Source organism: Lactuca sativa, chromosome 1, assembly GCF_002870075.4.
Source record: "Lactuca sativa cultivar Salinas chromosome 1, Lsat_Salinas_v11, whole genome shotgun sequence".
NCBI classification, from domain to species: domain Eukaryota; kingdom Viridiplantae; phylum Streptophyta; class Magnoliopsida; order Asterales; family Asteraceae; genus Lactuca; species Lactuca sativa.
Genome location: NC_056623.2, coordinates 188070510 through 188084722, shown reverse-complemented (window position 1 = coordinate 188084722; position 14213 = coordinate 188070510).

The window sequence follows — 14213 nt, the reverse complement described above, 5'->3', positions numbered from 1 at the left end:
TAAAATGGCATTAAAGGCCCACTTTTTGTAAAAATGACATTCTTGACCCATTAAGCCAAAAATTTACAATTAAGGCCCAATTTTAGTAAAAATAACATTTTAGGCCCCTTTTAGGACAAAACTCGCATTCAATGCTAGTTTTTATTAAAATAACATTTTTAACTCACTTTAGTCAAAAAATCATTTTTGGCTTGATTTTTATAAAGACATATATTCGGCCCACTATAGATAATTTCATATTTTTGGCCCAAATTTTTATATTTTCAGTAACCCTTCTTTTAAAAAATTTACATTTTTGGCACAACTTTCTTGAAAATGACATTTAAGCCCACAAAAGATCAAAAATTACAATTTTTGGGCCCAAAACCGTGAAAAGCCCAAACAAGGCCCATTTATGAAAATATTTACATTTTTAGTCCTTGTAAGGTCTCAAATGTCGATATTAGACATGTTTAGCAAAAATTTCCTTTTGAACCCCTTACTAGCCGTGAGTTACATAAATAACCCATACTTTTGTCATTTTGTCGATTTTAGCTCCTTTCATGAAGTTTTTCATAGCTTCAAGTAACCTAAATGTATTTTAAACCTTTTTCTTGTAAGATGAGTTGAAATGTCACACCCCCAAACCGGAACGGCGGAAACGTTCGGGGGCGGATGACTTCATGTGGTAACGTAACAAATGAATACATAGTAAAGAAAGCAATACAACCATCATATATATAATTGAAAGTTTACATTGTTAAAAGGCAAATGTTCAAAAACCAATTACAATATGATGCCGAAATATGAATTTAAATTGGCGTCGCAACGTCCCTTCTTCAAAAGCTGTTTGTTACCTGTAATTACTGAATCCCTAGGACATACAAGTAGTTTTGAAAGAGTAGATCAACATTTAAGCTGGTGAGTTTCATAAGTATGAAATGACAATGTTTGTATGAAATGAAATGTTTTGTTTTTGTTTGTTTGTTCCTAGAAAATCCCATATTTTCTACTAGCATAAATGTAACCTTCTATCAAGACCAATGTTTGTTTCTAGAAAATGTATGTACGTATAAAATTTCCAATACGTATGAAAAACCCCGTAAATCAATGTATTTTTAATACCCCATGTGAGTTTTATAACCATGCTATTGACTAGAAATGCCTATACGCAACGTTCTGCAGGCGTTGGAATGTTCTGACGTTTGTCACCCTAAATGGTGTACTGTAGCTAACAGTCAGGGCGCGGGGTTGTCAAGCTCGTATAGATCTATACACAAACACCATGCTCCCCCTCCAAGGGATTCTGGTATATAATACAGGATTTGAAATGTGTACTAGAACGTACATGAAGTTAATGTCTCACAAAACTTAGCGTAAAAACAGATTTACGTGTAAAATGTTCGTTTGTTCTTGTATGTGAAAGTGACTTCTTGAAAATAGTGTTTCTAGTATGTAAAAATTAGTAATGCTTTCGTAAAACTATACCTATTATAGTTTTCTTTAAGTGTGTCTCGTTTGTATAGTAATCTCTAGTAGAATGCTCACTTGTTATGAAAAGTATAATTTTTATAGTGTCTAATATGGACACATATACATACAGTATAAGCAGAGTGTTTGATTTATACATATATAACAACATTTTTCATTTCAAAAGATATGATTTTATCGTGATACATTTTGCATATGAAAGTTTCCTTATAATAATTATAAATCACATACGATTCCGTTCATAAAAAGTGTATAATGAAACTTTATATAACACACGATAATAACCGTGTGTTTTACTTGTATTCCCCCCTTAAAAGCATATAAAAACATTTATAAAACATTTAAAAGTGTGGATTATAGGAGTATGAACTCACTTGAAAGATCGGAAAAAGGCGAGATGAAAACCGAGCAGAACTTCGACTCGAGAAAGCGGATTTTCTCGGGAATCTTGGGAATCTCGGGAGCACAAACGACCTTCGGGACTTGAGCAAGGTAACCGGGGCTTCGTGATAGCACTTGTATGGAAAACGAGGCAAAACACAAGAAAGCTGAGAGGAAAATGAGCCATTTCTTCGGAACCCTCGCATCCCTTTTATAGGGTGTGGGAACCGCCTCGGTATGCTGGGCGTACTCGAGTACGGTGGGCGTACTCGTGCGTCACGCATGAGCGCATCCTCGACTGCTTCGGACTCCGGATAGGACTGGTCATAGGCTCGCATAGGGCGCGACATGGACGATCCGAGGCCCAGGCCTTGAGTACGCTGGGCGTACGCGTGTACGCTGGGCGTACTCGTGTGCGACTCAGCCTTCGGATAATACCGAAATTTCTATTAAAAATTATATTTTTAATATTTAATAAACTTCAAAAATTCATATCTTCTTCATACGAACTCCGTTTTCGACGTTCTTTATATCCACGCGTAGGTGATTCTACGCTCTACAACTTTCGTTTAGATTCCGTCGGCAAATTTTGAAATTATTTTTATTATTTATTTTTAAAAGGTCGCAGTAAGAAAATTTTGTTAGAAATTCATAACTTCTTTATCTGACGTCTGTTTTTTCCAGACTTTTTACCATTGTAATACCATTGTCGAGACCTTCAATTCTCGTTTAGGTCATTCCGGCAAAAAGTCGCTCGATCTCCGATTCGAGCTTTTAGCTGTCTGTCGCTAAGCCGAACTTGGAAAAATCATAACTTCATTATACGAAGTCAGATTTGGGCGTTCTTTTTACGTACGATCACGATTTAATGACATCAAACATAGTAGGTAATTATTTAGAGACTTTTTTTGGACTTTTTATTTTCGAAGTTAATTTCATTATATCAAAAGTGGTTACAATACTTGACTTTTTAGGTCATTACATAGAGTTGAAATATCGGGTTGTCACATGAAATGAGCGGTATGTCAAACCAATATCATCATCTTTTAGTAGATCTTTAAGTCCATGAAGTTTATAACACATAAACACATATATAACTAGAAAAACACACAAAATCACGCATACACACATAGATCTACACAAAACAACTTGTATTCTCCCCCAAAACAAAGTAAAAATTGAAAATAGGGGTTATGAACTGACATTATTTTGAAGTTTTTAGATTTTGGTGAGGGAATGAGAAGATCTCGGACCTAGATGTGTTCTTGAGAAGATTTTCGAACTTAGGAAGTTCTAGGAAGCATGAATCACGAAAAACATGTGTTTAAGGGGAGTGATTGAGCTTAAAATGAAGTATATCAAGTTGAGTTTGTATGATCTTACCACAATGTGAAGCTTGAAGTGATCTTCTTGAAAACACACCTAATGCTCATGAATTTCTTGAAATATAGAGAGTGGAAGACTGTTGAAGGTTGAGAGAAAAGGTGTAGAATTTGAAATGGTAAGTAAGGTTGGAGAAGGAGAGAGGTCGAGAGTTAAAGAGAGATAAAAAAAGAGGATGGTTGACTTACGAAGAGTGTGATTTGAGGGTTTCATGGATACATGCACTCTTGCATGGATATCCACTAGATATTGTTGAGGTGTCCACTCTCTCCTTCCCTTCCCATTCTTTTTTTTGTTGTTGGGTCAAGTATAAGGGAAAAGGAAGAGAGAATGAAAGAGTTTGGGCCATTTATTAATTTAGTTCGAATTTAGGAGGCCCAAGATGAAGATTTTCGGCCCATTGGACCCTTATGAGGGTTCTGTTGGGTTTTGAGCAATCTAACACTTCCTAAGTGTTCATGCAACCCTAATAAACCTTGGATCTATGTTTGTCTAAATACATGCAAAATAATAATTTTCCAAGGTTTATAACCTATCTAACATGGCATGGGGAACATTTCAACATAAAAGAGTTAGAAGAGATTACATACCTTTGTTGTGTTGGGTTCTTAGGAGTTTGAGGGCCAAGCACCAATAGTGTGAATGCCTCAAATGGAATCACAAACACCACAAACTCTTGGAAAACTTTGAGAGAGTATACGCACTCTTGTATTTTCGGCCACACACATGCACACACACACTAGAACACTAGCTTTCTCTTAGGCTATCTTAGGCTCTCTTTCATGCTCCATAAGCATGCTTATATAGTATGCATGGTTAGGGTGAAACCCTAATAACCCATGTCTTTTCCTATTCCAAGGATCCATGGGTTAAAAGCTCCATGGATCATCCATGGACTTCCACATAAGCCTAGCCCATTAACAAATGAGTATTAGCCCACACTATATAAAACAAATAGCCCATAATTTAATTAGTATTCCTTTTAATCTCTAAATTAATCCATAATTAATTTAAGACTAAAACTAATTAAATAACGTAACTTCATATTAATATATTATAACTCATAATATATTAATAAACATATGTGTATAACTCTCATAAAATTATCCATAATAGTTTGGGTGAGATGCAACCCAAATGGACCATGCCGGTCGGGTCAAGTATATACCAAATAAGTTATGGACTTAGACACCTTATCCAACAGACTCCCACTAGGATAAGTCTAATAACTATATTTGCCTATAACTTCAGGAACCAAACAACAATCGTAGCTCTCGAAAACTCCCTCGAACAATGAAGACTCTGTCGAACTATGAAGCGCCATTTTAGATAAGTGATCACATAATCCTCTGTTCTCATGATATCAGCCGGACAAACACATGGAACTATGTCTTGCTTATTGTCTAGCAGTTGTTTCTCGATTATCCGATTTGTTTGACGAAGAACTTCACTGAACACATCGGTTTAGTTCTGACCAGGCCTGGTATATGGGTCAACACAAAATCATCGAGGGGCCCGGATATCGCTTCTATTTCTAGAAGGAACAGATAAACTTCGACTGATATGCTTGTTCTACTACTTATTGAATTGTACACAAAGGCACGTTTTATAACATCAAGTTACTGATGCGTTTACGTGCAATCAATGCACAACCAACTCATAGGTAACAACTCATATCTCTAGGTTTAAAGATTTATATGATGTTATCGTCTCACGATCACTCGAGATAAATTCCATGAAGTGATACAAGTGAGCGTGGGTTTATACCAATACTCATAACTTATGAGTACTCATGAATGTTGCAGCAACCATTGCCATGCCTAAACACCTTTAAGGCATCTACAAACCCAATTCATGACAATCTTGATTCATACCTACTTCCGACGTATGATCGATTGTGGAGGTTTGAACAAATTAATTATTCTGGAAGTCAAAACATGCAAAACTGAAACAATAGTAAATAATTGACAATGATAGTAACACTTTACTCATAAATAAATCACAAATTTTATTCATCATCAAACGTCGATTACATTTTACAAGTTTCAGGAAAACTATCTAATCTGTAAAACTAATATCGTCCCTCAGCCCGATGCGTCTCGCATGCTGAAAATGCTTAACCCTCGTCAGTCCCTTCGTAAGGGGATCTGCAGGATTCTCATCTGACGATATCCTCCTTGTCACAAGGAGTCCTTCTTCAATCTTGTGCCTTATGAAGTGATATTTTCTGTCAATGTGTCGGGATCTGCCATGATCTCTTGGTTCCTTGGCTAAGATAACCGCAGCATTGTTGTCACAGAAAATCTCTATAGGTTCCTTAATAGCTGGTACAACTCCAAGGTCTCCGATGAAGTTCTTTAGCCATATCGCCTCCTTCGCTGCTTCACTCGCTGCTATATACTCTGATTCACAAGTCGAATCAGCCACCGTCTCCTGCTTGGAACTCTTCCAAGAAATTGCCCCTCCATTTAAGGTAAAGATCCAGCCCGACTGAGAGCGGAAATTATCCCTATCAGTCTGAAAACCAGCATCACTATACCCTAATATTCTCAAGTCATCACTGCCACCAAGGGTAAGGACCCAATCCTTAGTCCTCCGCAGGTACTTGAGAATGTTCTTTACCGCAGTCCAATGAGCCTTGCCAGGGTTCCCCTGATACCTGCTGACCATGCTCAAAGCAAAAGCCACATCAGGACGGGTACAAGTCATAGCATACATGATCGAGCCAACTGCGGAAGCATATGGTAATTGGCTCATCTCAGCTATCTCAGCCTCTGTACTCGGACTCTGAGTCTTACTCAGTTTGGTATTGCTTTGGATCGGTAAATCTCCTTTCTTGGAATTCTCCATGTTGAACCTTTTCAACACCTTATCCAAGTAGATACTCTGACTAAGTCCAATTAGTCTTCTACTCCTTTCTCTTAATATCCTTATCCCTAGGATATAGGTAGCCTCCCCTAGGTCCTTCATAGCAAAGCACTTCCCAAGCCAGGACTTAACCTCCTGCAAGGTTGGGATGTCATTTCCTATGAGTAGTATGTCATCCACATACAGTACCAAGAAGCTAACTATACTCCCACTAGCTCTGACATACACGCAAGACTCATCTTCGCTTCTCAAGAAGCCAAACTCTTTTACCTTCTCATCAAAACAAAGATTCCAGCTACGAGATGCTTGTTTTAATCCATAAATGGATTTCTTAAGCTTGCATACTCTATTAGGGTACTCTGCATTGACAAAACCCTCTGGCTGATTCATGTACACATCCTCAGCCAAATTTCCATTAAGGAAAGCGATTTTGACATCCATTTGCCATATTTCATAATCATGAAATGCTGCAATGGCTAACATAACCCTAATAGACTTAATCTTGGCCACCGGCGAGAAGGTTTCATCATAATCAATACCTTGAGTTTGAGTAAAACCCTTCGCAACCAGTCGAGCCTTATAAGTATGCACTTTTCCTTCCATGTCGGTCTTCTTTTTGAAGATCCATTTGCACCCGACTGTTTTACGGCCTGGTACATTGTCAACCAAGTTCCAAACTTGATTGTCATACATGGACTGTATCTCGCTGTCCATAGCCTCCTTCCATTTAGCAGACTCCGGGCCTGCCATGGCTTCCTTAACACTGCTAGGTTCATCCAAATTTACTAGTGTACTATCACTAATAAACGTATCACCTTCCGTAGTAATATGAAAACCATAATAAAACGAAGGTGTGTTCCTAACCCGTGTGGAACGTCTCGGAGGTACAGACTCGTCAGCTGGATCAACAGGAGTTTCTACCTCAGGTTGATTGCTAGTGTCTGAGGTTCCTTCACCAATTGATTCTTGAATTTCTTCAAGATCAATCTGCCTCCCACTGTCTCCTTGGCTTATAAATTCTTTCTCGCGAAAGATCCCTCTTCGTGCTACAAAGACCACATTCTCACTGGGTCTGTAGAAAAGGTAACCGAAGGATTTCTGTGGGTAGCCGATGAAAATACACCTTTCACTTCGGGGTTCAAGCTTATCATGAGTTTCACGCCTCACGAAGGCTTCGCAACCCCAAATTTTGATGTGGTCCAAATTGGGAACCTTCCCAGTCCACATCTCATGAGGTGTTTTGGTAACCTTCTTTGTAGGGACTAGATTAAGGATATGGGCGGCAGTCTCTAAGGCATACCCCCAAAAAGAGATTGGTAACGAAACTCGACTCATCGTAGAGCGAACCATGTCCAACAAGGTACGATTACGCCTCTCAGCTACACCATTCAGCTGTGGTGTCCTGGGAGGAGTCAATTGTGAGACAATCCCACACTCCTTAAGATAGTCAAGGAACTCGGTACTAAGATACTCACCACCTCGATCGGATCGAAGCATCTTAATGTTCCTGCCCAATTGATTTTCTACTTCCTGTTTGAATTCCTTAAACCTTTCAAAGGTTTCGGACTTGTGTTTGATCAAGTAGACATACCCATATCTACTATAATCATCAATAAAAGTCACATAATACCGATTAGCGTCCCTTGTGGCGGTTTTGAATGGCCCACATACATCAGTATGTATTAGGTCCAACAAACCTTCACCCCTCTCACAAGTTCCAGTGAAGGGTGATTTTGTCATTTTTCCAAGTAGACAAGATTCACAACTATCATCTGATTTGAGGTCAAATGATTCCAAGACTCCACTCTTTTGGAGTTGGTCTATGCGTTTCTTGTTTACATGTCCAAGACGACAATGCCACAATGATGCTTTATCTAGGCTAGTAGAAGAATCAATATACAACACATTATTTCCTAAGTTGTCTACAATCGACACAGTTTCATACACACCATCACAAGGTAATGCTTTAAAATAAAACACATTATTAAAGAAAGCATTAATACCACCACATTCATTATCAAACGAAAAGGTAAAACCTTGTTTGTACAAAGCATGAAAAGAAATAATATTCCTCGCCATTTCAGACGAGTATACACATTTATTCAAATCTAATTTTAACCCATTATTAAGCAACAAAGTATAAACTCCAATCTTGGAAACAGGTGAAGCCTTCCTATTCCCCATGATTAAGTTTATCTTCCCGTGCTCCACATCCTCACTTCTTCTTAGGCCCTGCAAATCAGAACATATGTGAATACCACATCCTGTATCAAGCACCCAAGAGTTAGAATATGTTGAGTAATTAGACAATATAGTGTAAATACCTGCATAGGTGGGTTTCACTTTCCCATCCTTTAGATCCTGCAAGTACTTAGGGCAGTTTCGCTTCCAGTGTGCCTTTTCATGGCAATAAAAGCATTCAGCATCCTTTGGAATGGCAGAAGGAGTGACAGAACCGTTCTTAGTCTTGGATGAGGAGCCTTCAAGAGACTTTCCCTTGGTACCCTTCGAAGGGTGCTTCCTCTTTTTCCCTTTGCCTTGCCCAATAGCTAAAACAGGGGTAGAAGTTGGAGTAGGAGTAGTAGAGGTAACAACCGCTTTACCCTTAAGACCGGTTTCAGCGGTCTTCAAGAGTCCTTGAAGCTTGCTGAGGGTAACTTCCTCCTGTTCATATGATATGTCATTCGAAAATGATCATAACAAGAAGGCAAGGAGTGCAAAATGATGTCAATTGCTAACTCCTCGGGGATGTTAACATTCAGCTTCAGCAAACGGTCCACATACCTTTGCATCTTTTGCATGTGGCCCGTGACGGATTCACCGTCCTTCATGCGGGTAGTTATTATGGAGGAGATTATTTCATACCGCTCCTGACGAGCACTCTGATGGTACCTTTCCATCAAGTCTTGGTGCATCTCAAAAGGGTAGAAATCTTCATATGACTTTTGGAGCTCGGCTGTCATCGTGGCCATCATGATACATGCCACCTTAGTAGCATCTCTCTCATGAGTCCTGAATTCAGCGATCTCCTCAGGAGTAGCAGTAGACTCATCAAGTTCTTTTAACTCCTTATCGAGGACATATTCCTTGTCCTCGTAACGAGTAACCATCCTGATGTTCCTAATCCAATCCATGAAGTTGGAACCATCAAAGATGACCCTCCCACAAAGATTCATGAGAGAGAAAGAACCAGTTGGGTTAGAGCCTGAAGCATTAGTGTTGGAAGACATCTGAAAGAAGAAAGTAAGTTTAGATTAGATATTTAGGATCCTTAATAAGACACCCAAATGTAATATTAAGGCTAGGATCCAATCACAATATATTACACTTAGAAGAGGGATGCCGTAATCTAAGTAATAATATATTTGAAAGGTAGGCGAATGACGATTCACCAATTTCCACCATGAAAACGAAATGATTAATTAGGTTTAATTGGATTTGAAATTCCTAGATTCTTTTGAGATTCATTGAACTTTTCAATGGCATGTTTCAATCTCGATTGTGCCCTTCAAGTTTTGTGACTGGGATGCCGAGGATCACAAAACAAGGTGTGAATAACCATGCTAACTCACTTGGTACTCCTAATATTATCACCTAATCAATGTGCCGGTTAACCACACACGCTCCATTGATCTATGACAACATTAAGTTACCCTTCGTGATCCTTACTAGTCTAATTAGTGTGCCGGTTAACCACACACGCTCCACTAACGACTTGGTAAGGTACAAAGTGTGAATTCCATGGATTAGCACCATGTTCACATTTTCCTAAAATAACTAAGATTGGGAATTAAAAGAGTTTAGTTATTTTATAATATTCATTATACTTTTAATGAGGATTTAAAGTCGTTGTTCTACCCGTTCGGCTAACGACCCTCCACCGATCAAGCAAGCGGTGGGTGAGAGTATACACCCATTAAGTCGCCATTTTATAGGCAACAACCTTATACCCACCTTATAGACCGGCTTCGTGAATGAGGCCTACTAACGGTAAAACGACTTATTCTTATACATATATATAATAATTAACCATTAATGTTATAAATAGTATAAGGGTTGAATTTTAACTATTAAAACTCTAAGGTTTGGAATTAAAGTTTATTAAAGTGTGTGAAACTTTACAAATTCCAAAACTTGAGGACAAGTTTTGTAACTTTGCAAAACTCTTCATTTCATAACTTATGAATTAAAGGTTCATAAAAAATGAAGACTCTTCATTTTCATGTAACTTATGTGTTTTAAGTGTGTGTTAAATGAAAGTGACCTTTGGTAATCCATAACTTGAGGACAAATTATGGACTCCATTAAAACACATAAATGATTAAGAATTAATTCTAAACAATTCAGCAAATAATTCCTATCATTTTTCTAAATTCATAAGAACATGAACATGATCATCAAAAATTCAAGAATTATATGAACACATAAAATCATGGATTTTTGATATATGCTATTGTAAATGGATTAGAACAACCATTACACCAACTAAAATAAGTTTTACAACACCAAAACAATTTAGGGTAATGTTTCCAGTCCATTTCCAGCAGCAAAAGTCGAGATTCTGCATTCTTTCGATCCTACTCGCCGAGTGTATGAACGGACTCGTCGAGTAGGTTGAAGTTTGCCTTGGACTCGGCGAGTCCCCCCAATGGACTCGGCGAGTCTAGCATGCAGACAGCAACGATTTCGACTTTTTTCACTATTTTGCATCAAGTATCAAACAAGCAAGCCTAGGCTCTGATACCACTGTTGGGTTTTGAGCAATCTAACACTTCCTAAGTGTTCATGCAACCCTAATAAACCTTGGATCTATGTTTGTCTAAATACATGCAAAATAATAATTTTCCAAGGTTTATAACCTATCTAACATGGCATGGGGAACATTTCAACATAAAAGAGTTAGAAGAGATTACATACCTTTGTTGTGTTGGGTTCTTAGGAGTTTGAGGGCCAAGCACCAATAGTGTGAATGCCTCAAATGGAATCACAAACACCACAAACTCTTGGAAAACTTTGAGAGAGTATACACACTCTTGTATTTTCGGCCACACACATGCACACACACACTAGAACACTAGCTTTCTCTTAGGCTATCTTAGGCTCTCTTTCATGCTCCATAAGCATGCTTATATAGTATGCATGGTTAGGGTGAAACCCTAATAACCCATGTCTTTTCCTATTCCAAGGATCCATGGGTTAAAAGCTCCATGGATCATCCATGGACTTCCACATAAGCCTAGCCCATTAACAAATGAGTATTAGCCCACACTATATAAAACAAATAGCCCATAATTTAATTAGTATTCCTTTTAATCTCTAAATTAATCCATAATTAATTTAAGACTAAAACTAATTAAATAACGTAACTTCATATTAATATATTATAACTCATAATATATTAATAAACATATGTGTATAACTCTCATAAAATTATCCATAATAGTTTGGGTGAGATGCAACCCAAATGGACCATGCCGGTCGGGTCAAATATATACCAAATAAGTTATGGACTTAGACACCTTATCCAACAGGTTCATGGCCTAATGAAGCCCAATAATATGGTTTACAGCCCATTAGAGCTTATGAAACCATTTACGGCCCCATCATGGCCTATTAGAGATAAGATGAATCATTCTAGGCCCACATAACCCAAAATACTTTAGTTTCATGGATGTGGGTCCAATTACAGCCTAAATAGGGTTCCTTGGCCCAAAATAGACGAATTGAAAGTTTACTAGTCCATTAGGCCCAATAAGAGGATCCTAGTCCATAATAAACTTCAACCGGGATTTTTAGGGTTTTCAACCCATAGTTGAATATATGAGATGTATTGTATTAGGTTTTGAACATCAATCAGGAGTTTGGATTCAAATAGATGATTTCATTTTAGCATATAGCATGATATTCACTTAGAGTACAAGTCTTACAATAGTTGATGTTTACATGAAAATAGAATCTCCTAGCTAATAATGCTAGTTGTGATATCATCCTCCTGTTAGAGGGAATTTTGTCTCGAAATTTTTCGAAAGGTGGGATTATGAATGAGAGAAAAAGTGAGGGTAATTTTGCTTCATCTGGTCTTTGTGTTCCCATGTGAATTCTGGTCCACGCTTGGCGTTCCATCGAACCTTCACAATCGGAATGCGACTCTATTTCGTACGCTTCACTTCCCTATCTATTATCTCGACTAGTTCTTCGACGAACAGGAGATTCTCGTTTATTTCGATCTCTTCTAGTGGAATGACAAGGGTTTCATCTGATAATCACTTCTTTAAATTCGAGACCTGGAACACGGGGTGTACCTTGCTGAGCTCCGAGGGTAGCTACAGCTTATAAGCTACCGACCCAATTCGGGAAGAATCTTGAACGGTCCGATGTATCGTGCGTTTAGTTTTCCCCGTTTCCCAAAACGGGTCATACATTTCCATGGAGAGACCTTTACTAGCACTCGATCTCCAAGTTGGAATTCCAGAGGTTTTCTTCGTTTTTCAGCGTAACTCTTTTGTCAGTCACGCAACGCTTGGAGTCGGGCTTTGATTTGGATTATCTTCTTGTAGTCTCTCAAATGATTGCTGGTCCTGTAAGGGTGTTGTCCTGTGATAGCCCTTTTGCCAGTTGGGTGTCACCCACCTCAGCCCAACAGAGAGGCGATCTGCATTTGCGACCATATAAGGCCTCAAAAGGAGCAACTTTTATACTTGTGTGATAGTTGTTGTTGTATGAGAATTCAATCAAGGGCAAGTGGGTATCCCATGACTTGCCGAAATCAATCACACAAGCTCGGAGCATGTCTTCGAGTGTTTGGATGGTTCGTTAGCTTTGGCCATGGGTTTGAGGGTGGTAAGCAGTGCTCATGTCTAGGTGTGTTCCCATAGCCTTCTAGAGTGACTGCCAAAACCGTGAAGTAAATCTAATATCCTGATCCGAGATTATTGATACCAGCACACTGTGGAGTCTCATGATCTCTTTGATATAGATTCGTATTAATCTTTCCATCTTGTATGATTCTTTTATTGTCAGGAAATGAGTGAATTTAGTTAACCTATCAACAATCACACAAATAGCATCCAATCTGTCTGTCGTCTTAGGTAATTTGGTTACGATGTCCATAGGAATCCTTTCCCATTTCCACTCGGGTATTACTGGCTATTGTAATAGTCCCGAGGGCTTTTGGTATTCCACTTTCACCTTGGCGCAAGTGAGACACTTGCCCACGTAAGTGGCGATCTCTGCCTTCATATTCAACCACCAATAATGTTACTTAATGTCCAGGTACATCTTATCCGAACCTGGATGGATGGAATATCGAGTTTTATGGGCCTCGTTCATGATTATTTCTCTGAATCCCCCAAGTTTAGGTACCCAAATTTTATTCATGAAGTAGTAAGTTCCGTCCTCCCTGGCTTCAAAGTTCGTATCCATCACACACAATGTATCATTCGTGACGTTCTACGACTTCAATGCATCCGATTGGGCTTCCTTGATATGCGAGGTTAGGTGGGATTGGATGGTTATTGATAGGGTTTTCACCCGACGACCTGAGTATTCTTTTCTGCTCAAGGCATCGGCTACCATGTTAGCCTTGCCTGGGTGGTACTTGATCTCTCATTCATAATCATTTAGCAGCTCAACCCAGCTTCGCTACCTCATGTTTAGCGCATTTTGGTTTAGAATGTGTTGGAGACTTTTGTGATCGGTGAAGATGGTGCACTTTGTACCGTAGAGGTAGTGAAGATGGTGCACTTTTGTGATCGGTGAAGATGGTGCACTTTTGTGATCGGTGAAGATGGTGCCTCCAAATTTTTTAGGGTGAAGACCACAACTCCCAGCTCGAGATCATGAGTGGTGTAATTTACTTCATGCGTCTTCAATTGTCTGGATGCGTAAGCTATCACTTTTCCACGCTGCATGAGGACACAACTTAACCCTTGATTTGAAGCATCACACTAGACTACGAAATCTTTGGTTCCTTCCGGTAAGGATAGCACTAGTGAACTATAGAGGGATCGTTTCAAGGTTTGGAAGGCGGTTTCTTGCATTTCCATCCAGTTGAAAGACACCCTTTTGTGTCAAGGTGGTGAGGGTTTAGCTATCTTGGGAAAATTCTGGAT